This window comes from Oncorhynchus gorbuscha, unplaced genomic scaffold (genome assembly GCF_021184085.1).
Source record: "Oncorhynchus gorbuscha isolate QuinsamMale2020 ecotype Even-year unplaced genomic scaffold, OgorEven_v1.0 Un_scaffold_1458, whole genome shotgun sequence".
Classification (NCBI taxonomy): domain Eukaryota; kingdom Metazoa; phylum Chordata; class Actinopteri; order Salmoniformes; family Salmonidae; genus Oncorhynchus; species Oncorhynchus gorbuscha.
Window position 1 is genome coordinate 38,168 of NW_025746233.1, and position 26,350 is coordinate 64,517.

The following is a 26,350-nucleotide window of genomic DNA, read 5'->3' on the forward strand; positions in this document are numbered from 1 at the left end:
GTTCACAGTCTAAAGACTAGTTTATAGTTGTAGTGTTGACAGTCTAAAGACCAGTTTATAGTTGTAGTGTTGACAGTCTAAAGACCAGTTTATAGTTGTAGTGTTGACAGTCTAAAGACTAGTTTATAGTTGTAGTGTTGACAGTCTAAAGACTAGTTTATAGTTGTAGTGTTGACAGTCTAAATACCAGTTTATAGTTGTAGTGTTGACAGTCTAAATACCAGTTTATAGTTGTAGTGTTGACAGTCTAAAGACTAGTTTATAGTTGTAGTGTTGACAGTCTAAATACTAGTTTATAGTTGTAGTGTTGACAGTCTAAAGACTAGTTTATAGTTGTAGTGTTGACAGTCTAAATACTAGTTTATAGTTGTAGTGTTGACAGTCTAAAGACTAGTTTATAGTTGTAGTGTTGACAGTCTAAAGACTAGTTTATAGTTGTAGTGTTGACAGTCTAAAGACTAGTTTATAGTTGTAGTGTTGACAGTCTAAAGACTAGTTTATAGTTGTAGTGTTGACAGTCTAAAGACTAGTTTATAGTTGTAGTGTTGACAGTCTAAAGACTAGTTTATAGTTGTAGTGTTGACAGTCTAAAGACTAGTTTATAGTTGTAGTGTTGACAGTCTAAAGACTAGTTTATAGTTGTAGTGTTGACAGTCTAAAGACTAGTTTATAGTTGTAGTGTTGACAGTCTAAAGACTAGTTTATAGTTGTAGTGTTGACAGTCTAAATACTAGTTTATAGTGCAACTGGGTCCTGGACTTCCTGACAGGCCGGCCTCCAGGTGGTGAGGGTAGGCAACAACATCTCCACTCCGCTGATCCTCAACACGGGGGCCCCACAAGGGTGTGTTCTGAGCCCTCTCCTGTACTCCCTGTTCACCCACGACTGCGTGGCCATGCACGCCTCCAACTCAATCATCAAGTTTGCGGACGACACAATAGTGGTAGGCTTGATTACCAACAACGACGAGACGGCCTACAGGGAGGAGGTGAGGGCCCTCGGAGTGTGGTGTCAGGAAAATAACCTCACACTCAACGTCAACAAAACTAAGGAGATGATTGTGGACTTCAGGAAACAGCAGAGGGAACACCCCTATCCACATCGATGGAACAGTAGTGGAGAGGGTAGTAAGTTTTAAGTTCCTCGGCGTACACATCATAGACCAACTGAATTGGTCCACCCACACAGACAGCATCGTGAAGAAGGCGCAGCAGCGCCTCTTCAACCTCAGGAGGCTGAAGAAATTTGGCTTGTCACTAAAAGCACTCACAAACCTCTACAGATGCACAATCGAGAGCATCCTGTCGGGCTGTATCACCGCCTGGTACGGCAACTGCTCCGCCCACAACCCGAAAGGCTCTCCAGAGGGTAGTGAGGTCTGCACAACGCATCACTGGGGGCAAACTACCTGCCCTCCAGGACACCTACACCACCCGATGTCACAGGAAGGCCATAAAGATCATCAAGGACAACAACCACCCGAGCCACTGCCTGTTCACCCCGCTATCATCCAGAAGGCGAGGTCAGTACAGGTGCATCAAAGCTGGGACCGAGAGACTGAAAAACAGCTTCAATCTCAAGGCCATCAGACTGTTAAACAGCCACCACTAACATTGAGTGGCTGCTGCCAACACACTGACTCAACTCCAGCCACTTTACTAATGGGAATTGATGTAAAATATATCACTAGCCACTTTAAACAATGCTACCTAATATAATGTTTACTTACCCTACATTATTCATCTCATATGTATACGTATATACTGTACTCTATATCATCTACTGCATCCTTATGTAATACATGTATCACTAGCCACTTTAACTATGCCACTTTGTTTACTTTGTCTACACACTCATCTCATATGTATATACTGTACTCGATACCATCTACTGTATGCTGCTCTGTACCATCACTCATTCATATATCCTTATGTACATGTTCCTTATCCCCTTACACTGTGTATAAGACAGTAGTTTTGGAATTGTTAGCTAGATTACTTGTTGGTTATTACTGCATTGTCGGAACTAGAAGCACAAGAATTTCGCTACACTCGCATTAACATCTGCTAACCATGTGTATGTGACAAATACAATTTGATTTGATTTAGTTGTAATGTTCACAGTCTGAAGACTAGTTTATAGTTGTAGGAGTCGCAGTCTAAAGACCAGTTTATAGTTGTAGTGTTGACAGTTTAAAGACTAGTTTATAGTTGTAGTGTTGACAGTCTAAAGACTAGTTTATAGTTGTAGTGTTAACAGTCTAAAGACTAGTTTATAGTTGTAGTGTTGACAGTCTAAAGACCCGTTTATAGTTGTAGTGTTGACAGTCTAAAGACTAGTTTATAGTTGTAGTGTTGACAGTCTAAAGACTAGTTTATAGTTGTAGTGTTGACAGTCTAAAGACTAGTTTATAGTTGTAGGAATCGCAGTCTAAAGACCAGTTTATAGTTGTAGTGTTGACAGTCTAAAAACGAGTTTATAGTTGTAGTGTTGACAGTCTAAAGACTAGTTTATAGTTGTAGTGTTGACAGTCTAAAGACTAGTTTATAGTTGTAGGAGTCGCAGTCTAAAGACCGTCTGTCGCTCTCTCTATCTCTCACAGAGTTGAAGAGATAGTGAGATAAGGGAGAGGAGTTGTTTTTTGTTGTTGCAGGCAGGTCAATGGTCACCTCATTGTGTTCTGTCACACACACACAAGGGTCTGAGTTATGCCATTCATAGACGCTAACTACCTTTAGCGCCTATCAACGATAGTATCTTCTGACCGGGGGAGTGTTGCTGTAGTTGATAGGAGCTACACCAGGATGTCATCTCTCTTTCCCCACCTTCATCTATGATCTGAGTATTATCTTGTATAGACAGTCTGTCACCATCTCTGTCCGACACCCCCCTGATAACTCAACTTCACTTTAGGCTATTTTCCAGTGGTGGTAAAAGTATAGATACCTTAATAGAAAGTTTCTCAAGTAAAAGTCAAAGTCACCCAGTAAAATACTACTTGAGTCAAAGTCAAAGTCACCCAGTAAAATACTACTTTGAGTAAAAGTATTTGGTTCTAAATATACTTAAGTACCAAAAGTACATGTATAACTAATTTCAAATTCCTTCTTTTAAGCAGGCGGCACCATTTTTTAAATATATATTTTTTTATAGATAGCCAGGTGCACACTTCAACACTCAAGACATATTTGACAAAAGATGCATTTGTGTTTAGTTGATCACCTTGTATTTTTTATTTTTTTAACTTAACACTTATTTTCCTTAACAGCATTGTTGGTTTTAAGGGCTTGTAAAGGAAGCATCACACTGTTGCATTCGGCGCATGTGACAAACCAAATGTGATTTGATTAGCGCTATTGTTTTGTTGTCAATAACTTGCTGATAAGAACTTTTACTCTCTTATCAGCTCTTGGACTTTGGTAACCTTGCACCTACCGTTGTGTGAATGCTACTGTTATTAATCAACTTAGAACTCTTAAAACAAAACCCTATAGAATTTGAAGTAGTTGTATTTCTTCACGCAAACACTAGTTACCAGTAAGACTGTAGCTTGCTACTATCACTCCAGAGAAACTAGACTTTAGGCACTCCGCAGTGCTCTACTCCAAAGCGGCCATTTTGGGTCTGTGTGTGTCTCTGTGCGCCATTTTGGGTCTGTGTGTGTGTCTCTGTGCGCCATTTTGGGTCTGTGTGTGTGTGTGTGTGTGTGTGTGTGTGTGTGTGTGTGTGTGTGTGTGTGTGTGTGTGTGTGTGTGTGTGTGTGTGTGTGTGTGTGTGTGTGTGTGTGTGTGTGTGTGTGTTTTTTCGTGTGTGTGTGTGTGTCTCTGTGCGCCATTTTGGGTCTCTGTGTGTGTCTCTGTGCGCCATTTTGGGTCTCTGTGTGTGTCTCTGTGCGCCATTTTGGGGCTCTGTGTGTCTCTGTGCGCCTTCGAGAGGAAGTGGTGCAACTCATTTCCTGCAGCCCCCCGGAATACACACAGCGAGCAGAGGGGCAAAGCAGCAGCAACATAAAAAAAAAACATCTAAAAAAGGTTTGCGAGTGAAGGACAAATGGCTCTCCTTGTTAAAGCGACAAAAATGCATTGAATTTCTTTAGCCTTTTTTTATTTTTTAATTACAGCCGGCTTCCATTTCCACTCTGTTACACTTTACATGTTATGAGGTAAGGTTATTTAAAAAAAGACGTTTTCCAGGTTGTGTAATCGTGCTTTTTTCCCCCCTAGCCAGTATCGGTGTGTTATGCTGCAGCTCACCGGGCAATCAGGGAAAGCTTGTCGTAGTTCAGTTTGCCCGCTGTTGGTTAGCATGTTAGCATATTAGCCCGCTTGTATTATCGTGTTAGCATGTTAGCATATTAGCCCGCTTGTATTATCGTGTTAGCATATTAGCCCGCTTGTATTATCGTGTTAGCATGTTAGCCCGCTTGTATTATCGTGTTAGCATGTTAGCCCGCTTGTATTAGCATGTTAGCATATTAGCCCGCTTGTATTAACCTGTTAGCATGTTAGCATATTAGCCCGCTTGTATTCACGTGTTAGCTTCACAGTCGGTAGTGTGTGTTTTTTCATGGAAGAAAATGGCGAAACGACTTGTTTTTATAAGTATCGAAAGGTTAGATTGAAATGCACTGTCCGATTTGATTAGTTAATATTACCGGTATGTGGACGACCCGGTCTGAAACTTTTAGTTAGCTAACAGTCGGTGGTGCAGAAATTAAAGGGCGTCAAATATAAGGCGATTTTTTTTCCCTTCGGTAACTTTAGTTTCATCAATACTGCCAACACATATGTTAAGATTTCTCATTTTTAACTGTTTGATCGATTTGTGATTTTAGTTTTTTTACCATAACTAGTTAAAAAGGTGTTTTGTTAGTTTATGCTAACTGCTAACTAGCATAAATCCAACCCAAGTCGTCGCTAGGATACGCGGCTGCAGAATCTGTAAAATAAAAATAAATCACTGTAAACCATGGCACAGGTTTATTAAACAAATAACTTTTATTATTTTTAGTGTGCAACATCTCTTATTTGTCCTTGGGTTGTTTTTGATAGCCTGTTAGCTAACAACAAGGGTTTTATTTACAGGAGTAGCCAAGCTAGCTAGTTACATTATATTCAGCTATTTATCGTTTTTTTTGCTGCACTTTTATCAAACCAAACAAGTGCTTCCTAAAGTAGTAAGTTTTAATATATACATTTTAAACATAGGATATGTTTGCTAGTTAGCTGTTATTACAGTCTGTGGCCCATGTTAAAGCTGCTAGCAAGCCAGCTAATCAGCAGATCAACGCCAAACTTTTAACCCCCTATTTTCCTTCCAGACTAGTTCGGGTGGAAAGGCTTTAACTCTTCACGTTTGGCGAGCTGACTCAATGAGGATGCCACTGCAGCCAGCGATTCGGGGCGTTCCTGTATCTGCAGGAACCCCTCTTTATAATTCTATTGGTCAAATTTTGTTTTTCAAGCTATTGCTTCAGTACATAGGCGGGAGGCCGGGGGCCCTCCAGTACAGTAGATGGCGGTAATGCGCCATAACATTGGATGCCAACTGCCAATAGTTTGCACGCGTTGTCTCTGGCTGGTTTGAGAGCTGTGTCTCCGGCTGGTTTGAGAGCAGTGTCTCCGGCTGGTTTGAGAGCGGTGTCTCCGGCTGGTTTGAGAGCGGTGTCTCTGGCTGGTTTGAGAGTGGTGTCTCTGGCTGGTTTGAGAGCGGTGTCTCTGGCTGGTTTGAGAGCGGTGTCTCTGGCTGGTTTGAGAGCGGTGTCTCTGGCTGGTTTGAGAGCGGTGTCTCTGGCTGGTTTGAGAGCGGTGTCTCTGGCTGGTTTGAGAGCGGTGTCTCTGGCTGGTTTAAGAGCGGTGTCTCTGGCTGGTTTGAGAGCGGTGTCTCTGGCTAGTTTGCGCGCGGTGTCTCTGGCTAGTTTGCGCGCGGTGTCTCTGGCTAGTTTGCGCGCGGTGTCTCTGGCTGGTTTGCGCGCGGTGTCTCCGGCTGGTTTGCGCGCGGTGTCTCCGGCTGGTTTGCGCGCGGTGTCTCCGGCTGGTTTGCGCGCGGTGTCTCCGGCTGGTTTGCGTGCGGTGTCTCCGGCTGGTTTGCGCGCGGTGTCTCCGGCTGGTTTGCGCGCGGTGTCTCCGGCTGGTTTGCGCGCGGTGTCGCCCCAGCTGGTTAGCGCGCGGTGTCGCCCCAGCTGGTTAGCGCGCGGTGTCGCCCCAGCTGGTTAGCGCGCAGTGTCTCCGGCTAGTTTGCGCGCAGGGTCGCTCCAGCCTCACGCCTGCTGTACTAGTGGGAGGTGGGGGCTACAGGTACCGGTAGACTGTATTCCCACATTTCTGTTTTTATTTTTGTGGGGGGGGGTGGGAAATCTCTTGTCAAATTGACTGGGCCTGAGCAACACGTTAATTGTTGGTGCGCTGTACTAAAACTCTCAGCCCCAGTTAATTTGACACCCAAGAGATTTGCTGCCACAAACAAATATTGCATGCAGCTCCTTTTAACATCTCTATGTGGTCAACATGCTCATTGGCTCTGCCCAGTCCCATAGTACATCATGTACTAGGTAACATGTAGTAGGCATGGCAAACCCTGTTTTGGTCACTAATGGTAAATCATCAAAAAATAAATCAATTGTTGCCAGGGTATAAAATGTTATTTTGGGTCCACCAGCCACTGTGGCAAATAGATAATTAAAAATACCAGCCAAAATACTTTTGGGGCCCTAAAACACACAAGAAACAGATCAGTATGCTCTGTAATGTTTCTAAAAAAAAACAAATGTTTTATGAGTAAGAGGTAGATATGGAATGTTCTTTAATTTCATTTTTGTTGTTGTCTATTTACCAAAATATCACCTTTTGAGACAAACACTTTTTTTTTTTGCCTGCGGGTTACCATGGTAGCATGACTTGTTATGTATATACCTCTGTGAGATTAAGTCTGACTAGTAGAAGAAGAGTCTTCTCTTAACAGTTGAAACTCAAACATTTTTGAAAAACAACCTAGCTTTTAAACTTGTAGCTTGTCAACTAAACTAAACAATATAACTAAACCAAGAAACACGAGGACAAAGTCTAATTTCAGTAGACTTTCTTTTCAAGTCAATTAAACCAACTTGTATACCCGTGGGCAGCGCTTCTAAAAATAAATAAATGAATCTTTCACTCTGCTCTTGACAGGAAGTGTTGCAGCGTTGAGGTGGAATCGGCATATTTAGGATTTGTCGTTCTTTGACTTTGTGCTATTAATTTACTAGCTATGAAACAAAACGGCAAAAAATACATTGGAAACAGCGATTTGCAGTGTTGTGTGTGATCATACTTACTATACATGTGATCATACTTTACTATACATGTGATCATACTTTACTATACATGTGATCATACTTTACTATACATGTGATCATACTTTACTATAAATGTGATCATACTTTACTATAAATGTGATCATACGTTACTATAAATGTGATCATACTTTACTATTAATGTGATCATACTTTACTATAAATGTGATCATACTTACTATTAATGTGATCATACTTTACTATAAATGTGATCATACTTTACTATAAATGTGATCATACTTTACTATACATGTGATCATACTTTACTATACATGTGATCATACTTTACTATACATGTGATCATACTTTACTATAAATGTGTTCATACTTTACTATACATGTGATCATACTTTACTATACATGTGATCATACTTTACTATACATGTAATCATACTTTAATGTGATCATACTTTACTATAAATGTGATCATACTTTACTATACATGTGATCATACTTTCCTATACATGTGATCATACTTTACTCTATTGTGATCATACTTTACTATGTGATCATACTTTACTATATGATCATACTTTACTATATGTGCGATCATACTTTACGATACGTGCGATCATACTTTACGATACGTGTGATCATACTTTACGATACATGTGATCATACTTTAATGTGATCATACTTTGCTATTAATGTGATCATACTTTTTTACTATACATGTGATCATACTTTACTATTAATGTGATCATACTTTACTATACGTGTGATCATACGTTACTATTTTTTATTCGCAAGCCTGAGTGAAATGCTGGTTGGTGGTTGGTTAGATGAGCACTTGTAGCAGGCTCATATCTATATTTTGAAGGCTGCCATTACAGTAAAGGTAACAGGCAGCTTTTTTGTTGTTTGTGAACTTAAACGAATCACGACGCGGCGCAGGATATCACCAGTGATTGGCTGCTATGTAATGGATAGTTTGACTGTCAAATCCCATGTGTTGGTTGGTGTGTTTGCAAGTTACTTTACTACATTTACATTATTTATTTTTTCATTTTGTTGGACATTTTAGTCGTTTAGTAGATGGAGCAATTAGGGTTAAGTGCCTTGCTCAAGGGCACATCGATAGGTTTTGTATTTTCTTTTACCTGGTCATCTCGGGATCTGACCCAGCGCCCTTTTCGGTTACTGGTCCAACGCTGTCAATTCCAGTCTATCTCAGAACTGACTGGTCTTTGACTGGGGAGTTTATTAGTGAGCAGGATAAATGAACTGACTGGTCTTTGTTTTGACTGGGGAGTTTATTAGTGAGCAGGATAAATGAACTGTCTGGTCTTTGACTGGGGAGTTTATTAGTTAGCAGGATAAATGAACTGACTGGTCTTTGTTTTGACTGGGGAGTTTATTAGTGAGCAGGATAAATTAACTGACTGGGGAGTTTATTAGTGAGCAGGATAAATGAACTGTCTTTGTTTTGACTGGGGGGTTTATTAGTGAGCAGGATAAATGAACTGTCTTTGTTTTGACTGGGGAGTTTATTAGTGAGCAGGATAAATGAACTGTCTTTGTTTTGACTGGAGAGTTTATTAGTGAGCAGGATAAATGAACTGTCTTTGTTTTGACTGGGGAGTTTATTAGTGAGCAGGATAAATGAACTGGCTGGTCTTTGTTTTGACTGGGGAGTTTATTAGTGAGCAGGATAAATGAACTGTCTTTGTTTTGACTGGGGGTTTATTAGTGAGCAGGATAAATGAACTGTCTTTGTTTTGACTGGGGAGTTTATTAGTGAGCAGGATAAATGAACTGTCTTTGTTTTGACTGGGGGTTTATTAGTGAGCAGGATAAATGAACTGTCTTTGTTTTGACTGGGGAGTTTATTAGTGAGCAGGATAAATGAACTGTCTTTGTTTTGACTGGGGAGTTTATTAGTGAGCAGGATAAATGAACTGTCTTTGTTTTGACTGGGGAGTTTATTAGTGAGCAGGATAAATGAACTGTCTTTGTTTTGACTGGGGAGTTTATTAGTGAGCAGGATAAATGAACTGTCTTTGTTTTGACTGGGGAGTTTATTAGTGAGCAGGATAAATGAACTGTCTGGTCTTTGTTTTGACTGGGGAGTTTATTAGTGAGCAGGATAAATGAACTGTCTTTGTTTTGACTGGGGAGTTTATTAGTGAGCAGGATAAATGAACTGTCTTTGTTTTGACTGGGGGTTTATTAGTGAGCAGGATAAATGAACTGTCTTTGTTTTGACTGGGGAGTTTATTAGTGAGCAGGATAAATGAACTGTCTTTGTTTTGACTGGGGGTTTATTAGTGAGCAGGATAAATGAACTGTCTTTGTTTTGACTGGGGAGTTTATTAGTGAGCAGGATAAATGAACTGTCTTTGTTTTGACTGGGGAGTTTATTAGTGAGCAGGATAAATGAACTGTCTTTGTTTTGACTGGGGAGTTTATTAGTGAGCAGGATAAATGAACTGTCTTTGTTTTGACTGGGGAGTTTATTAGTGAGCAGGATAAATGAACTGTCTTTGTTTTGACTGGGGAGTTTATTAGTGAGCAGGATAAATGAACTGTCTGGTCTTTGTTTTGACTGGGGAGTTTATTAGTGAGCAGGATAAATGAACTGTCTTTGTTTTGACTGGGGAGTTTATTAGTGAGCAGGATAAATGAACTGTCTTTGTTTTGACTGGGGAGTTTATTAGTGAGCAGGATAAATGAACTGTCTGGTCTTTGTTTTGACTGGGGAGTTTATTAGTGAGCAGGATAAATGAACTGTCTTTGTTTTGACTGGGGAGTTTATTAGTGAGCAGGATAAATGAACTGTCTTTGTTTTGACTGGGGAGTTTATTAGTGAGCAGGATAAATGAACTGTCTTTGTTTTGACTGGGGAGTTTATTAGTGAGCAGGATAAATGAACTGTCTTTGTTTTGACTGGGGAGTTTATTAGTGAGCAGGATAAATGAACTGTCTTTGTTTTGACTGGGGAGTTTATTAGTGAGCAGGATAAATGAACTGGCTGGTCTTTGTTTTGACTGGGGAGTTTATTAGTGAGCAGGATAAATGAACTGGCTGGTCTTTGTTTTGACTGGGGAGTTTATTAGTGAGCAGGATGAATGAACTGTCTTTGTTTTGACTGGAGAGTTTATTAGTGAGCAGGATAAATGAACTGTCTTTGTTTTGACTGGGGAGTTTATTAGTGAGCAGGATAAATGAACTGTCTTTGTTTTGACTGGGGAGTTTATTAGTGAGCAGGATAAATTAACTGACTGGGGAGTTTATTAGTGAGCAGGATAAATTAACTGACTGGAGAGTTTATTAGTGAGCAGGATAAATGAACTGTCTTTGTTTTGACTGGGGAGTTTATTAGTGAGCAGGATAAATGAACTGTCTTTGTTTTGACTGGGGAGTTTATTAGTGAGCAGGATAAATGAACTGTCTTTGTTTTGACTGGGGAGTTTATTAGTGAGCAGGATAAATGAACTGTCTTTGTTTTGACTGGGGAGTTTATTAGTGAGCAGGATAAATGAACTGTCTTTGTTTTGACTGGGGAGTTTATTAGTGAGCAGGATAAATTAACTGACTGGGGAGTTTATTAGTGAGCAGGATAAATTAACTGACTGGAGAGTTTATTAGTGAGCAGGATAAATGAACTGTCTTTGTTTTGACTGGGGAGTTTATTAGTGAGCAGGATAAATGAACTGTCTTTGTTTTGACTGGGGAGTTTATTAGTGAGCAGGATAAATGAACTGTCTTTGTTTTGACTGGGGAGTTTATTAGTGAGCAGGATAAATGAACTGTCTTTGTTTTGACTGGGGAGTTTATTAGTGAGCAGGATAAATGAACTGTCTTTGTTTTGACTGGGGAGTTTATTAGTGAGCAGGATAAATGAACTGTCTTTGTTTTGACTGGGGGTTTATTAGTGAGCAGGATAAATGAACTGTCTTTGTTTTGACTGGGGAGTTTATTAGTGAGCAGGATAAATGAACTGTCTTTGTTTTGACTGGGGAGTTTATTAGTGAGCAGGATAAACCAGGTCAAACCTGAACGACGCCGGAGCCAATTGTGCGCCGCCCCACGATACTCCCAATCACGGCCGGATGTGATACAGCCTGGATTCGAACCAGGGTCTGTAGTGACACCTCTTGTTCTGAGATGCAGAGACCGTAGACGTCGGTGCCTCTCGGGAGCAGATTAGTGAACTGATCCATCTTTCTTTTCTTCCTTTTTTTAGAGCTCTCAGTACAAGCTGTTGCCAACAAAGAAACAAACTCAAGAGTCAAAACAGGTGAGCCCTGGACCTGTGTGTGGTTTATTTATAGAGACCTGGACCTGTGTGTGGTTTATTTATAGAGACCTGGACCTGTGTGTGGTTTATTTATAGAGACCTGGACCTGTGCGTGGTTTATTTATAGAGACCTGGACCTGTGTGTGGTTTATTTATAGAGACCTGGACCTGTGTGGTTTATTTATAGAGACCTGGACCTGTGTGTGGTTTATTTATAGAGACCTGGACCTGTGTGTGGTTTATTTATAGAGACCTGGACCTGTGTGTGGTTTATTTATAGAGACCTGGACCTGTGTGTGGTTTATTTATAGAGACCTGGACCTGTGTGTGGTTTATTTATAGAGCCCTGGACCTGTGTGTGGTTTATTTATAGAGCCCTGGACCTGTGTGTGGTTTTATAGAGCCATGGACCTGTGTGTGTGCCTGCCTGGCCTTTTCGTGTGTGTGTGTGTGTGTACTGGAGGTAATGTCTGGTACACGCAGCACATGCAGTTCTGTTGTAATGTAGCGACCGAGCGGCCAGGCCCCCCTGCTGAGTCAGCGCTGCTGTTCTAAAGGCTCAATGAAACCCCCTGCCACACTTCTGTTGTGGACGGCTGTTTGTGTAGCTCATTGTAGTCGTACAGTTCATGCGGAGACAAAAGACCTGTGACCCCACCCACCCCTGTTCCTATCTCCAGCTACTACCCACCCCTCTTCCAATCCCCCAGGTCCTACCCTGTCCCCTGACCCCCATCCCACAGGTCCTACCCTGTCCCCTGACCCCCATCCCCCAGGTCCTACCCTGTCCCCTGACCCCAATCCCCCAGGTCCTACCCTGTCCCCTGACCCCCATCCCACAGGTCCTACCCTGTCCCCTGACCCCAATCCCCCAGGTCCTACACTGTCCTCTGACCCCCATCCCACAGGTCCTACCTACCCTGTCCCCTGACCCCAATCCCCCAGGTCCTACCCTGTCCCCTGACCCCAATCCCCCAGGTCCTACCCTGTCCTCTGACCCCCATCCCACAGGTCCTACCCCATCCCCCAGCTTCTACCCTCACCCCATCCCCCAGCTTCTATCCTGACCCCCATGCCACAGGTCCTACCCTGTCCTCTGTATAACATACCCCTATAGGCCTGTATATCATACCCCCTATAGGCCTGTAGCCTGTATAACATACCCCTATAGGCCTGTAGCCTGTATAACATACCCCAAGAGGCCTGTAGCCTGTATAACATACCCCTATAGGCCTGTAGCCTGTATATCATACCCCCTATAGGCCTGTAGCCTGTATATCATACCCCTATAGACCTTTAGCCTGTATAACATACCCCTATAGGCCTGTAGCCTGTATAACATACCCCTATAGGCCTGTAGCCTGTATATCATACCCCTATAGACCTTTAGCCTGTATATCATACCCCTATAGGCCTGTAGCCTGTATAACATACCCCTATAGGCCTGTAGCCTGTATAACATACCCCTATAGGCCTGTAGCCTGTATAACATACCCCTATAGGCCTGTAGCCTGTATAACATACCCCTATAGGCCTGTAGCCTGTATAACATAGGCCTGTAGCCTGTATAACATACCCCTATAGGCCTGTAGCCTGTATATCATACCCCTATAGGCCTGTAGCCTGTATATCGTACCCCTATAGTCCTGTAGCCTGTATAACATACCCCTATAGGCCTGTATAACATACCCCTATAGGCCTGTATAACATACCCCTATAGGCCTGTATAACATACCCCTATAGGCCTGTAGCCTGTATATCATACCCCTATAGGCCTGTAGCCTGTATAACATACCCCTATAGGCCTGTAGCCTGTATAACATACCCCTATAGGCCTGTAGCCTGTATATCATACCCCTATAGGCCTGTAGCCTGTATATCATACCCCCTATAGGCCTGTAGCCTGTATATCATACCCCTATAGGCCTGTAGCCTGTATAACATACCCCTATAGGCCTGTAGCCTGTATAACATACCCCTATAGGCCTGTAGCCTGTATAACATACCCCTATAGGCCTGTAGCCTGTATAACATACCCCTATAGGCCTGTAGCCTGTATAACATACCCCTATAGGCCTGTAGCCTGTATAACATACCCCTATAGGCCTGTAGCCTGTATAACATACCCCTATAGGCCTGTAGCCTGTATAACATGCCCCTATAGGCCTGTAGCCTGTATAACATGCCCCTATAGGCCTGTAGCCTGTATAACATACCCCCTGTAGGCCTGTATAACATACCCCCTGCGCTAATTATCAGGGCTACTTTTCTTGGACAGAGGAACAAGTAGCCAGCCTCTGACATCATCATCCTCATGCTAATGAAGGCTGATGTCATCATGGCTGAATGCTACATTAGCCACGCGCCGCCAGACACTGACTTACTGTTCACGGTGTGAGTGTGGATGCATTCCAACACGTTGTGGAGGTTAGCGGGCGTGTTAGCCTTTCTATGTAGCCTGGCTCTGCTCTCACTCCCAGGCAGCCATTTTTAAGTGGTCGATTCACTTTCAATACACACTTAAGTGTTTATTTGGGGGGGGGGGGGGGGGCTGCCCTGTTCTGACTGGGGGTGGCCCCACCCGTTCTGTATACTGGCTACGGCATCTGAAAATGGACAAACTGCACTAGTGACTTCAAATTATTATTTTTTTGCGACTCTCCAAGTGGGAAACTGACGATCAGCAACTTCTCCCAGGTGGTGACCTCTGACCTCACCCTACTAAGGAAATCACATCTACAACAGCATCTATTTGTTGGGGGTAGTTGTACTTTCAGTTTATGATTGATATGATTGGTTGGCAATTTGAGCCGTTCGACCCCAATGAGTTCATATCTCATGAATGCATTCACCTGGTATTTATGACTTCATCTGGTATAAATGACTTCACCTGGTATTAATGACTTCACCTGGTATTAATGACTTCACCTGGTATTAATGACTTCACCTGGTATAAATGACTTCACCTGGTATTAATGACTTCACCTGGTATTAATGACTTCACCTGGTATTAATGACTTCACCTGGTATTAATGACTTCACCTGGTATTAATGACTTCACCTGGTATTAATGACTTCACCTGGTATAAATGACTTCATCTGGTATTAATGACTTCACCTGGTATTAATGACTTCATCTGGTATTAATGACTTCACCTGGTATTAATGACTTCACCTGGTATTAATGACTTCACCTGGTATTTATGACTTCACCTGGTATTTATGACTTCACCTGGTATTTATGACTTCATCTGGTATTAATGACTTCACCTGGTATTAATGACTTCACCTGGTATTAATGACTTCACCTGGTATTAATGCATTCACCTGGTATTAATGACTTCACCTGGTATTAATGACTTCACCTGGTATTAATGACTTCACCTGGTATTAATGACTTCACCTGGTATTAATGACTTCACCTGGTATTAATGCATTCACCTGGTATTAATGCATTCACCTGGTATTAATGCATTCACCTGGTATTAATGCATTCACCTGGTATTAATGCATTCACCTGGTATTAATGACTTCACCTGGTATTAATGACTTCACCTGGTATTAATGACTTCGCCTGGTATTAATGCATTCGCCTGGTATTAATGCATTCGCCTGGTATTGGTGACTTCGCCTGGTATTGGTGACTTCGCCTGGTATTGATGACTTCGCCTGGTATTGATGACTTCGCCTGGTATTGATGACTTCGCCTGGTATTGATGACTTCGCCTGGTATTGATGACTTCGCCTGGTATTGATGACTTCGCCTGGTATTGATGACTTCGCCTGGTATTTATGCCTTCGCCTGGTATTTATGACTTCGTCTGGTATTTATGCCTTCGTCTGGTATTTATGCCTTCGTCTGGTATTTATGCCTTCGTCTGGTATTTATGCCTTCGTCTGGTATTTATGCCTTCGTCTGGTATTTATGACTTCACTTCTGGTATTTATGACTTCACTTCTGGTATTTATGACTTCACTTCTGGTATTTATGACTTCACTTCTGGTATTTATGACTTCACTTCTGGTATTTATGACTTCACTTCTGGTATTTATGACTTCACTTCTGGTATTAATGACTTCACCTGGTATGAATGCATTCACCTGGTATGAATGCATTCACCTGGTATGAATGCATTCACCTGGTATGAATGCATTCACCTGGTATTGATGACTTCACCTGGTATTGATGACTTCACCTGGTATTGATGACTTCACCTGGTATTAATGCATTCACCTGGTATTTATGACTTCACTTCTGGTAAATCCACACCTCCCACATGGTTCCAAACGTCACATCAGAGTGGAAACGTGTCGGCCCAACATAACAATTCTGTCACAACATACAATACCAGGAACATTGTGAATGCCTTTTAATTTCCCGTCTGTACCCGAAACCAAAACATGACCTCAAAACCGCTTTAAGTACTGAACTATGGCTTTGTTGAACCCCGTGGTCCCTGGAGTAGCCGGTATGACATTACCGTTATGACCCCGTGGTCCCTGGAGCAGCCGGTAGGACATTACCGTTATGACCCTGGGGTCCCTAGAGCAGCCGGTATGACCCCGTGGTCCCTGGAGCAGCCGGTAGGACTTGTGGTGTGTTTTAGTGTCTAAGTATTGAGCCGTGGTGGAGGGGGCATTAGTGTCGTGGTGGAGGGGGCAGTAGTGTCGTGGAGGAGGGGGCAGTAGTGTCGTGGTGGAGGGGGCATTGAGCCGTGGTGGAGGGGGGAGCAGCCGGTAGGACATTACCGTTATGACCCTGGGGTCCCTAGAGCAGCCGGTATGACCCCGTGGTCCCTGGAGCAGCCGGTAGGACTTGTGGTGTGTTTTAGTGTCTAAGTATTGAGCCGTGGTGGAGGGGGCATTAGTGTCGTGGTGGAGGGGGCAGTAGTGTCGTGGTGGAGGGGGCAGTAGTGTCGTGGTGGAGGGGGCAGTAGTGTCGTGGTGGAGGGGGTAGTAGTGTCGTGGTGGAGGGGGCAGTAGTGTCGTGGTGGAGGGGGCAGTAGTGTCGTGGTGGAGGGGGCATTGCGCCGTGGTGGAGGGGGCATTGCGCCGTGGTGGAGGGGGCATTGCGCCGTGGTGGAGGGGGCATTGCGCCGTGGTGGAGGGGGTATTGAGCCGTGGTGGAGGGGGTATTGAGCCGTGGTGGAGGGGGTATTGAGCCGTGGTGGAGGGGGCATTGCGCCGTGGTGGAGGGGGCATTGAGCCGTGGTGGAGGGGGCATTGAGCCGTGGTGGAGGGGGTATTGAGCCGTGGTGGAGGGGGCATTGAGCCGTGGTGGAGGGGCATTGAGCCGTGGTGGAGGGGGTATTGAGCCGTGGTGGAGGGGGCATTGAGCCGTGGTGGAGGGGGTATTGAGCCGTGGTGGAGGGGGTATTGAGCCGTGGTGGAGGGGGTATTGAGCCGTGGTGGAGGGGTATTGAGCCGTGGTGGAGGGGGTATTGAGCCGTGGTGGAGGGGGTATTGAGCCGTGGTGGAGGGGGTATTGAGCCGTGGTGGAGGGGGTATTGAGCCGTGGTGGAGGGGGTATTGAGCCGTGGTGGAGGGGGTATTGAGCCGTGGTGGAGGGGGTATTGAGCCGTGGTGGAGGGGGTATTGAGCCGTGGTGGAGGGGGCATTGAGCCGTGGTGGAGGGGGCATTGAGCCGTGGTGGAGGGGGTATTGAGCCGTGGTGGAGGGGGTATTGAGCCGTGGTGGAGGGGGTATTGAGCCGTGGTGGAGGGGGTATTGAGCCGTGGTGGAGGGGCATTGAGCCGTGGTGGAGGGGGTATTGAGCCGTGGTGGAGGGGGCAGTAGTGTCGTGAAGCTGCTTGGTGTCAGACTGGCCTTTTTGTTCCCTTGGCGACCCTGAAGTCAACAAACTTTGAGTTCCCACGCTCGACCTGCTTCTCCAGAAAGACCTCACCCTCCAACTCTCCCTCTTTATAGGCAGAGACGGTGGTTAGACTGAAAACGTTTTCGGAGGGGAGGGGGGCGTTCTGGAAATTTGCCAACTATTTAAAAAAAAAGTGTCTTGTCGCATAAAAGTTGTGCATAATATCCAGACTGATTAAACAAGGCTCCAAACCCAGAACCAAGTATCGGAGCCTGGACAAAAGTAGCAATACACTACAAAGGGAGTAGGGTGCACGACGTAGGGGGCGGGGCGCACTACCTAGGGAGCGGGGCGCACTATGTAGGGTGCACGACGTAGGGCTCACCCTATTACGGAATAGAAACATGTTCTGGTCAGTACCCCCAGAGACAGGACCCAATAGTCGGAGCTCCCCCAGGAACACAAGGCCCTTGTGTGGTGTATATAGACCTAACACCCCCCCCCCCCCGCCCCACTCTGCCTCTACAGGGAACCCGCCCATAGAAGACAGAACAGTGGATGGAAGAGCGCGAGAGGGAGTGAAGAGGACGGAGGTTAAGATACAGGGGCTGGTCAACAGGTAAGAACCTTTTAGACATCATCAACATCAATTGGGGCGGCAGCGTAGCCTAGTGGTTAGAGCGTTGGACTAGTAACCGAAAGGTTGCAGGTTCAAATCCCCGAGTTGACAAGGTACAAATCTGTCGTTCTTCCCCCTGAACAGGCAGTTAACCCTCCAACAATAATAATAATAATAGTAACAATAATAACAATAATAATAGTAACAATAATAACAATAATAATAATAATAGTAACAATAATAATAGTAACAACAATAATATAAACATTTTAACAATAATAATAATATTAATAACAATATATAACAATAATAATAGTAACAATAATAATAATAACAATAATCATCATCATCATAATAATAAATCAACATAATACCCCGTTTTTAGAATTCTGTTGATATTGATGTTTAATCTACCAGGACTGACACTATTGGCTGTCCTCTGTTTGAACCCTCCTCTTTTGGCCCTCTGAAGAGCCAATAGATTCTCTGCCTCGGGTTAGACATACTGCTGCTGTGGTTTGAACCCTCCCCTTTTGGCCCTCTGAAGAGCCAATAGATTCTCAGCCTCGGGTTAGACGTACTGCTGTTGTGTTTTGAACCCTCCCCTTTTGGCCCTCTGAAGAGGTTTCCATGGTAACACAAGTAGCCTTGGCCCCCGGCTCAGCCCGGTAGCCTTGGCCCCCGGCTCAGCCCGGTAGCCTTGGCCCCCCGGCTCAGCCCGGTAGCCTTGGCCCCCCGGCTCAGCCCGGTAGCCATGGCCCCCCGGCTCAGCCCGGTAGCCTTGGCCCCCCGGCTCAGCCCGGTAGCCTTGGCCCCCCGGCTCAGCCCGGTAGCCTTGGCCCCACGGCTCAGCCCGGTAGCCTTGGCCCCCCGGCTCAGCTCTTGTGTTTGACCCTACATCGTTTCCCAGGCAGGCGGGGGCACCCTGAGACAACATGGTGGGCTGCAGTCACAACACTAACGGAGAATCTCAATTTCATTTCTTGGATTTTTTTCACCGCTGCCTCAAAACCCCATTGGATGAGATCAGAGGGGGGAGGGACATCCAACCTTCTCGTTCAATTGGTTTTGAGAAGGTTAGATGTCCCTCCCCCGCTCTGATCTTCTCATCTAATTGGTTTTGAGAAGGTTAGATGCCCCCCCCCCCTCTGATCTTCTCATCTAATTGGTTTTGAGAAGGTGATGAGGAAAGAGAACGTGAGAAATCAAGGAAATGACATTTTTTTCAATGAAATAATTAGAATTCTTAAGTTTTTAGGCCTACTTCCTTTTTAATTGAGGAAATGGAACAGAATTGACCCGTGGAACTCTGGTGGGAGAACCAATGGAGCCGGGGGACAGTGTGCCCAGGCCAATGGGTTGTTTTTACTGGTTGGAGAGATACAGTTGATCATCGGGCAGGGTTTGTGGGTCTCAGTAGCAGAGTTAACTTATCTCCTGTCTTAGACAGCCACAGCCGGGTCCCCAACACAGAGTAGCTACTAGCTAGTTACATGTTGTTAGCCTAGCTGTTCTGCAGGGTAGCTACTAGCTAGTTACATGTTGTTAGCCTAGCTGTTCTGCAGGGTAGCTAGTTACATGTTGTTAGCCTAGCTGTTCTGCAGGGTAGCTACTAGCTAGTTACATGTTGTTAGCCTAGCTGTTCTGCAGGGTAGCTAGTTACATGTTGTTAGCCTAGCTGTTCTGCAGGGTAGCTACTAGCTAGTTACATGTTGTTAGCCTAGCTGTTCTGCAGGGTAGCTAGTTACATGTTGTTAGCCTAGCTGTTCTGCAGGGTAGCTACTAGCTAGTTACATGTTGTTAGCCTAGCTGTTCTGCAGGGTAGCTACTAGCTAGGTACCTGTTGTTAGCCTAGCTGTTCTGCAGGGTAGCTACTAGCTAGTTACATGTTAGCCTAGCTGTTCTGCAGGGTAGCTACTAGCTAGGTACATGTTGTTAGCCTAGCTGTTCTGCAGGGTAGCTACTAGCTAGGTACATGTTGTTAGCCTAGCTGTTCTGCAGGGTAGCTACTAGCTATGTACATGTTGTTAGCCTAGCTGTTCTGCAGGGTAGCTACTAGCTAGGTACATGTTGTTAGCCTAGCTGTCCTGCAGGGTAGCTACTGGCTAGTTACATGTTAGCCTAGCTGTTCTGCAGGGTAGCTACTAGCTAGGTACATGTTGTTAGCCTAGCTGTTCTGCAGGGTAGCTACTAGCTAGTTACATGTTAGCCTAGCTGTTCTGCAGGGTAGCTACTAGCTAGTTACATGTTGTTAGCCTAGCTGTTCTGCAGGGTAGCTACTAGCTAGTTACATGTTGTTAGCCTAGCTGTTCTGCAGGGTAGCTACTAGCTAGTTACATGTTAGCCTAGCTGTTCTGCAGGGTAGCCAGTAGCTAGTTATATGTTGTCAGCCTAGATAGTCAGAGGACAGAGGACGGTCTATCTCTCCTCTTTCCTGTCTTCTAGTTAGTTTATTTTAGTACAGGGTTGTTTATATAAGGTGTAAGAGACTGAGCCAAGCATTTCCTTCCCTGGGGGACAGTAAAGTTAAGTTTCCTGTTGTGTTGTCATCGTGCTCTCTGCTCTGTCACTCTGTCGATTAGCTGTTAGGCTAAACACCCCGCTGGTCCTGACGTGCAACAGGGGGGTGCAGGCTTTCATTCTCCTCTCCGTTCTCTCTCTTCCTCTCCTCTCCGTTCTCTCTTCCTCTCCTCTCCGTTCTCTCTCTTCCTCTCCGTTCTCTCTCTCTTCCTCTCCGTTCTCTCTCTCTTCCTCTCCGTTCTCTCTCTTCCTCTCCGTTCTCTCTCTCTTCCTCTCCTCTCCCTGGTTTGAATCGTCGAGCTGGCAATGTGGAAAAATCCGCCGTTCTGCCCTTTTAAGCAAGGCAGTTAAACCCCCAAAACAACAACTAGTTCATGGGTGCTGGTGACATGGATGTCCCCCTCAGGCACCAGCTGTAGAGATCAGCTATAGACACGACATGATCGGAACACCTAGTCCACATACCAGCACCTAACCCAGCACCTAGTCCACATACCAGCACCTAACCCAGCACCTAGTCCACATACCAGCACCTAACCCAGCACCTAGTCCACATACCAACACCTAGCCCAGCACCTAGTCCACATACCAGCACCTAACCCAGCACCTAGTCCACATACCAGCACCTAGTCCACATACCAGCACCTAACCCAGCACCTAGTCCACATACCAGCACCTAACCCAGCACCTAGTCCACATACCAGCACCTAACCCAGCACCTAGTCCACATACCAGCACCTAGTCCACATACCAGCACCTAACCCAGCACCTAGTCCACATTCCAACACCTAGTCCACATACCAACACCTAGTCCACATACCAACACCTAACCCAGCACCTAGTCCACATACCAGCACCTAGCCCAGCACCTAGTCCACATACCAACACCTAACCCAGCACCTAGTCCACATACCAGCACCTAACCCAGCACCTAGTCCACATACCAACACCTAACCCAGCACCTAGTCCACATACCAGCACCTAACCCAGCACCTAGTCCACATACCAGCACCTAACCCAGCACCTAGTCCACATACCAGCACCTAGTCCACATTCCAGCACCTAACCCAGCACCTAGTCCACATACCAGCACCTAGTCCACATACCAGCACCTAGTCCACATACCAGCACCTAACCCAGCACCTAGTCCACATACCAGCACCTAGTCCACATACCAACACCTAACCCAGCACCTAGTCCACATACCAGCACCTAACCCAGCACCTAGTCCACATACCAGCACCTAGTCCACATACCAGCACCTAACCCAGCACCTAGTCCACATACCAGCACCTAACCCAGCACCCAGTCCACATACCACCACCTAACCCAGCACCCAGTCCACATACCAGCACCTAGTCCACATACCAGCACCTAACCCAGCACCCAGTCCAAATACCAGCACCTAGTCCACATACCAGCACCTAACCCAGCACCTAGTCCACATACCAGCACCTAGTCCACATACCAACACCTAGTCCACATACCAACACCTAGTCCACATTCCAACACATAACCCAACACCTAGTCCACATAACCCAACACCTAGTCCACATAACCCAACACCTAGTCCACATAACCCAACACCTAGTCCACATTCCAACACCTAGTCCACATTCCAACACCTAGTCCACATTCCAACACCTAGTCCACATTCCAACACCTAGTCCACATTCCAACACCTAGTCCACATACCAGCACCTAGTCCACATACCAGCACCTAGTCCACATACCAGCACCTAGTCCACATACCAGCACCTAACCCAACACCTAGTCCACATTCCAGCACCTAACCCAACACCTAGTCCACATTCCAGCACCTAACCCAACACCTAGTCCACATACCAACACCTAACCCAACTCCTAGTCCACATACCAGCACCTAGTCCACATTTCAGCACCTAACCCAGCACCTAGTCCACATTCCAGCACCTAACCCAGCACCTAGTCCACATACCAGCACCTAACCCAGCACCTAGTCCACATACCAGCACCTAGTCCACATTCCAGCACCTAACCCAGCACCTAGTCCACATACCAGCACCTAACCCAGCACCTAGTCCACATACCAGCACCTAACCCAACACCCAGTCCACATACAGCACCCAGTCTACATACCAGCACCTAACCCAGCACCTAGTCCACATACCAGCACCTAGTCCACATACCAGCACCTAGTCCACATACCAACACCTAGTCCACATTCCAACACATAACCCAACACCTAGTCCACATTCCAACACCTAGTCCACATTCCAACACCTAGTCCACATTCCAACACCTAGTCCACATTCCAACACCTAGTCCACATTCCAACACCTAGTCCACATTCCAACACCTAGTCCACATTCCAACACCTAGTCCACATTCCAACACCTAGTCCACATTCCAACACCTAGTCCACATTCCAACACCTAGTCCACATTCCAACACCTAGTCCACATTCCAACACCTAGTCCACATTCCAACACCTAGTCCACATACCAGCACCTAGTCCACATACCAGCACCTAACCCAACACCTAGTCCACATTCCAGCACCTAGTCCACATTCCAGCACCTAACCCAACACCTAGTCCACATACCAGCACCTAGTCCACATACCAGCACCTAACCCAACTCCTAGTCCACATACCAGCACCTAGTCCACATTCCAGCACCTAACCCAGCACCTAGTCCACATACCAGCACCTAACCCAGCACCTAGTCTACATACCAGCACCTAACCCAGCACCTAGTCCACATACCAGCACCTAACCCAGCACCCAGTCCACATACAGCACCCAGTCTACATACCAGCACCTAACCCAGCACCTAGTCCACATACTAGCACCTAGTCCACATACCAGCACCTAACCCAGCACCTAGTCCACATACCAGCACCTAACCCAGCACCCAGTCCACATACCAGCACCTAACCCAGCACCCAGTCCACATACCAGCACCCAGTCCACATACCAGCACCTAGTCCACATACCAGCACCTAACCCAGCACCCAGTCCAAATACCAGCACCTAGTCCACATACCAGCACCTAACCCAGCACCTAGTCCACATACCAGCACCTAACCCAACACCCAGTCCACATACAGCACCCAGTCTACATACCAGCACCTAACCCAGCACCTAGTCCACATACCAACACCTAGTCCACATTCCAACACATAACCCAACACCTAGTCCACATTCCAACACCTAGTCCACATTCCAACACCTAGTCCACATTCCAACACCTAGTCCACATTCCAACACCTAGTCCACATTCCAACACCTAGTCCACATTCCAACACCTAGTCCACATTCCAACACCTAGTCCACATTCCAACACCTAGTCCACATTCCAACACCTAGTCCACATTCCAACACCTAGTCCACATTCCAACACCTAGTCCACATTCCAACACCTAGTCCACATTCCAACACCTAGTCCACATTCCAACACCTAGTCCACATTCCAACACCTAGTCCACATTCCAACACCTAGTCCACATTCCAACACCTAGTCCACATACCAGCACCCAGTCCACATACCAGCACCTAACCCAACACCTAGTCCACATTCCAGCACCTAGTCCACATTCCAGCACCTAACCCAACACCTAGTCCACATACCAGCACCTAGTCCACATACCAGCACCTAACCCAACTCCTAGTCCACATTCCAGCACCTAGTCCACATTCCAGCACCTAACCCAATTCCTAGTCCACATACCAGCACCTAGTCCACATACCAACACCTAGTCCACATTCCAACACATAACCCAACACCTAGTCCACATTCCAACACATAACCCAACTCCTAGTCCACATACCAACACCTAGTCCACATTCCAACACATAACCCAACACCTAGTCCACATTCCAGCACCTAGTCCACATCCCAACACCTATCTCTCTTCCACCTAGCTTCTCTCTCTGTCTCTCTGAGGTTTTGTTGCCACGGAATCAGATCCTTTTCTAAGCCTGTTGTATAACAGCGACTAGAGTTCCCTGTTCTCACAGTCATCAGAGTTGAGGAGGGGACTAGAACACCTGTGCTGCTATCTCTCCTCTCTGGGCTCTGGGCCGTGTTTACAAACAGACACACACATGCTGTTCTTCTAGAGGTGGTGTGGAATTACCAGACTGACGCTGCACAGCCTGGTGTCCATGATATTCTCCTGGGAGGGAGGATCGCTGTCACTAAGTGAGTCAGTGGTTGGATCAGGAGAAGTGTGGAGGGAGGCAGGGAGGGAGGCAGGGAGGGAGGGAGGGAGGCAGGGAGGGAGGGAGGCAGGGAGGGAGGGAGGCAGGGAGGGAGGGAGAAGAGGATCACTGTCACTAAGTGTGTTGCGTCTGTTTTATTCAGTGGTTGGATCAGGAGAAGTGTGGAGCCAGGCAGCTGAAAGGTTTTAGAGGATACTGGAGGATGAGGAAGAGAGGATGAGGAAGAGAGGATGAGGAAGAGAGGATGAGGAAGTAGGAGAAGTTCTGTTGTCTGACACTCACATCAAAGTACACAGGAGTATCCAACCTAACTCCTCCTTCCTCTTCTTCTCCTTCCTCTTCTTCTCCCTCCTCTTCTTCTCCTTCCTCTTCTTCTCCTTCCTCTTCTCCTTCCTCTTCTCCTTCCTCTTCTCCTTCCTCTTCTTCTCGTTCCTCTTCTTCTCGTTCCGCTTCTTCTCCTTCCGCTTCTTCTCGTTCCGCTTCTTCTCCTTCCTCTTCTTCTCGTTCCGCTTCTTCTCGTTCCGCTTCTTCTCGTTCCGCTTCTTCTCGTTCCGCTTCTTCTCCTTCCTCTTCTTCTCCTTCCTCTTCTTCTCCTTCCTCTTCTTCTCGTTCCGCTTCTTCTCGTTCCGCTTCTTCTCGTTCCGCTTCTTCTCGTTCCGCTTCTTCTCGTTCCTCTTCTTCTCCCTCGTCCTTCCTCCTCCCTTTTCCTTCCTCTTCCCTTTTCCTTCCTCTTCCTCCTCCCTTTTCCTTCCTCTTCCTCCTCCCTTTTCCTTCCTCTTCCTCCTCCCTTTTCCTTCCTCTTCCTCCTCCCTTTTCCTTCCCCTTCCTCCTCCCTTTTCCTTCCCCTTCCTCCTCCCTTTTCCTTCCTCCTCCCTTTTCCTTCTTCTTCTCCTTCCTCCTCTCCTCCTCTACAGTGTCAGAACATATCAAATCCAGGCAGACTCCTGCTCCTTGGCCTGCCAATCTGAACGACAACCTCCCCACTACTCACACTCTCTCTCACACACACACACACACACACACACACACACACACACACACACACACACACACACACACACACACACACACACACACACACACACACACACACACACACACACACACACACACACACACACACACACACACACTGCTCCGAGCATCTTCAGCGATGCCGACAGGGTCCCAGCCATCTGTCAGCCCCTCTCCCAGCCTGCCCCTGTGTGCCCAGCCCTGAGCCCTGACCCCTAACCACAAACTGACCCCGTGGCTCTAGGAACCTCCCCCCAGTGCAGCTGTCCTCCACACAGCCAGGTGGCGCCCTGACCCACCGCCAGACAGGCAGCGCTACTAACAGGTAATACAATGTAGATTAGATTACCATAAACATTCCCTCACCTAGACTACACCTGGAATGGCTCTCTACTCTGTTTAGTCCACTACTGTTAGTAACATTACCTCACCTAGACTACATCTGGAATGGCTCTCTACTCTGTTTAGTCCAAAACTGTTAGCAACATTACCTCACCTAGACTACATCTGGAATGGCTCTCTACTCTGTTTAGTCCACTACTGTTAGTAATATTACCTCACCTAGACCACATCTGGAATGGTTCTCAAATATACTGTCAACGCTAAGG

At 45.9% G+C, this 26,350-nt stretch overlaps 1 protein-coding gene across 3 annotated transcripts in view; it reads left to right on the top strand.

Moving 5' to 3' along the window:
* The first annotated feature begins 3,936 nt into the window (after positions 1 to 3,936).
* LOC124022861 (trinucleotide repeat-containing gene 6A protein-like) overlaps positions 3,937 to 26,350 on the top strand; it is a 37,391-nt gene continuing 14,977 nt past the window's right edge. Inside the window, exons 1-4 of one of the 3 annotated variants that reach the window (XM_046337546.1) lie at positions 3,937 to 4,162; positions 11,517 to 11,570; positions 17,914 to 18,004; positions 25,643 to 26,067. The gene's annotated coding sequence lies outside the window, so the exon portion shown is untranslated. Of the gene's footprint in view, positions 4,163 to 11,225; positions 11,411 to 11,516; positions 11,571 to 17,913; positions 18,005 to 25,642; positions 26,068 to 26,350 lie in introns of those variants that run through there. The other 2 variants (XM_046337545.1, XM_046337547.1) reach the window with 2 other exon arrangements.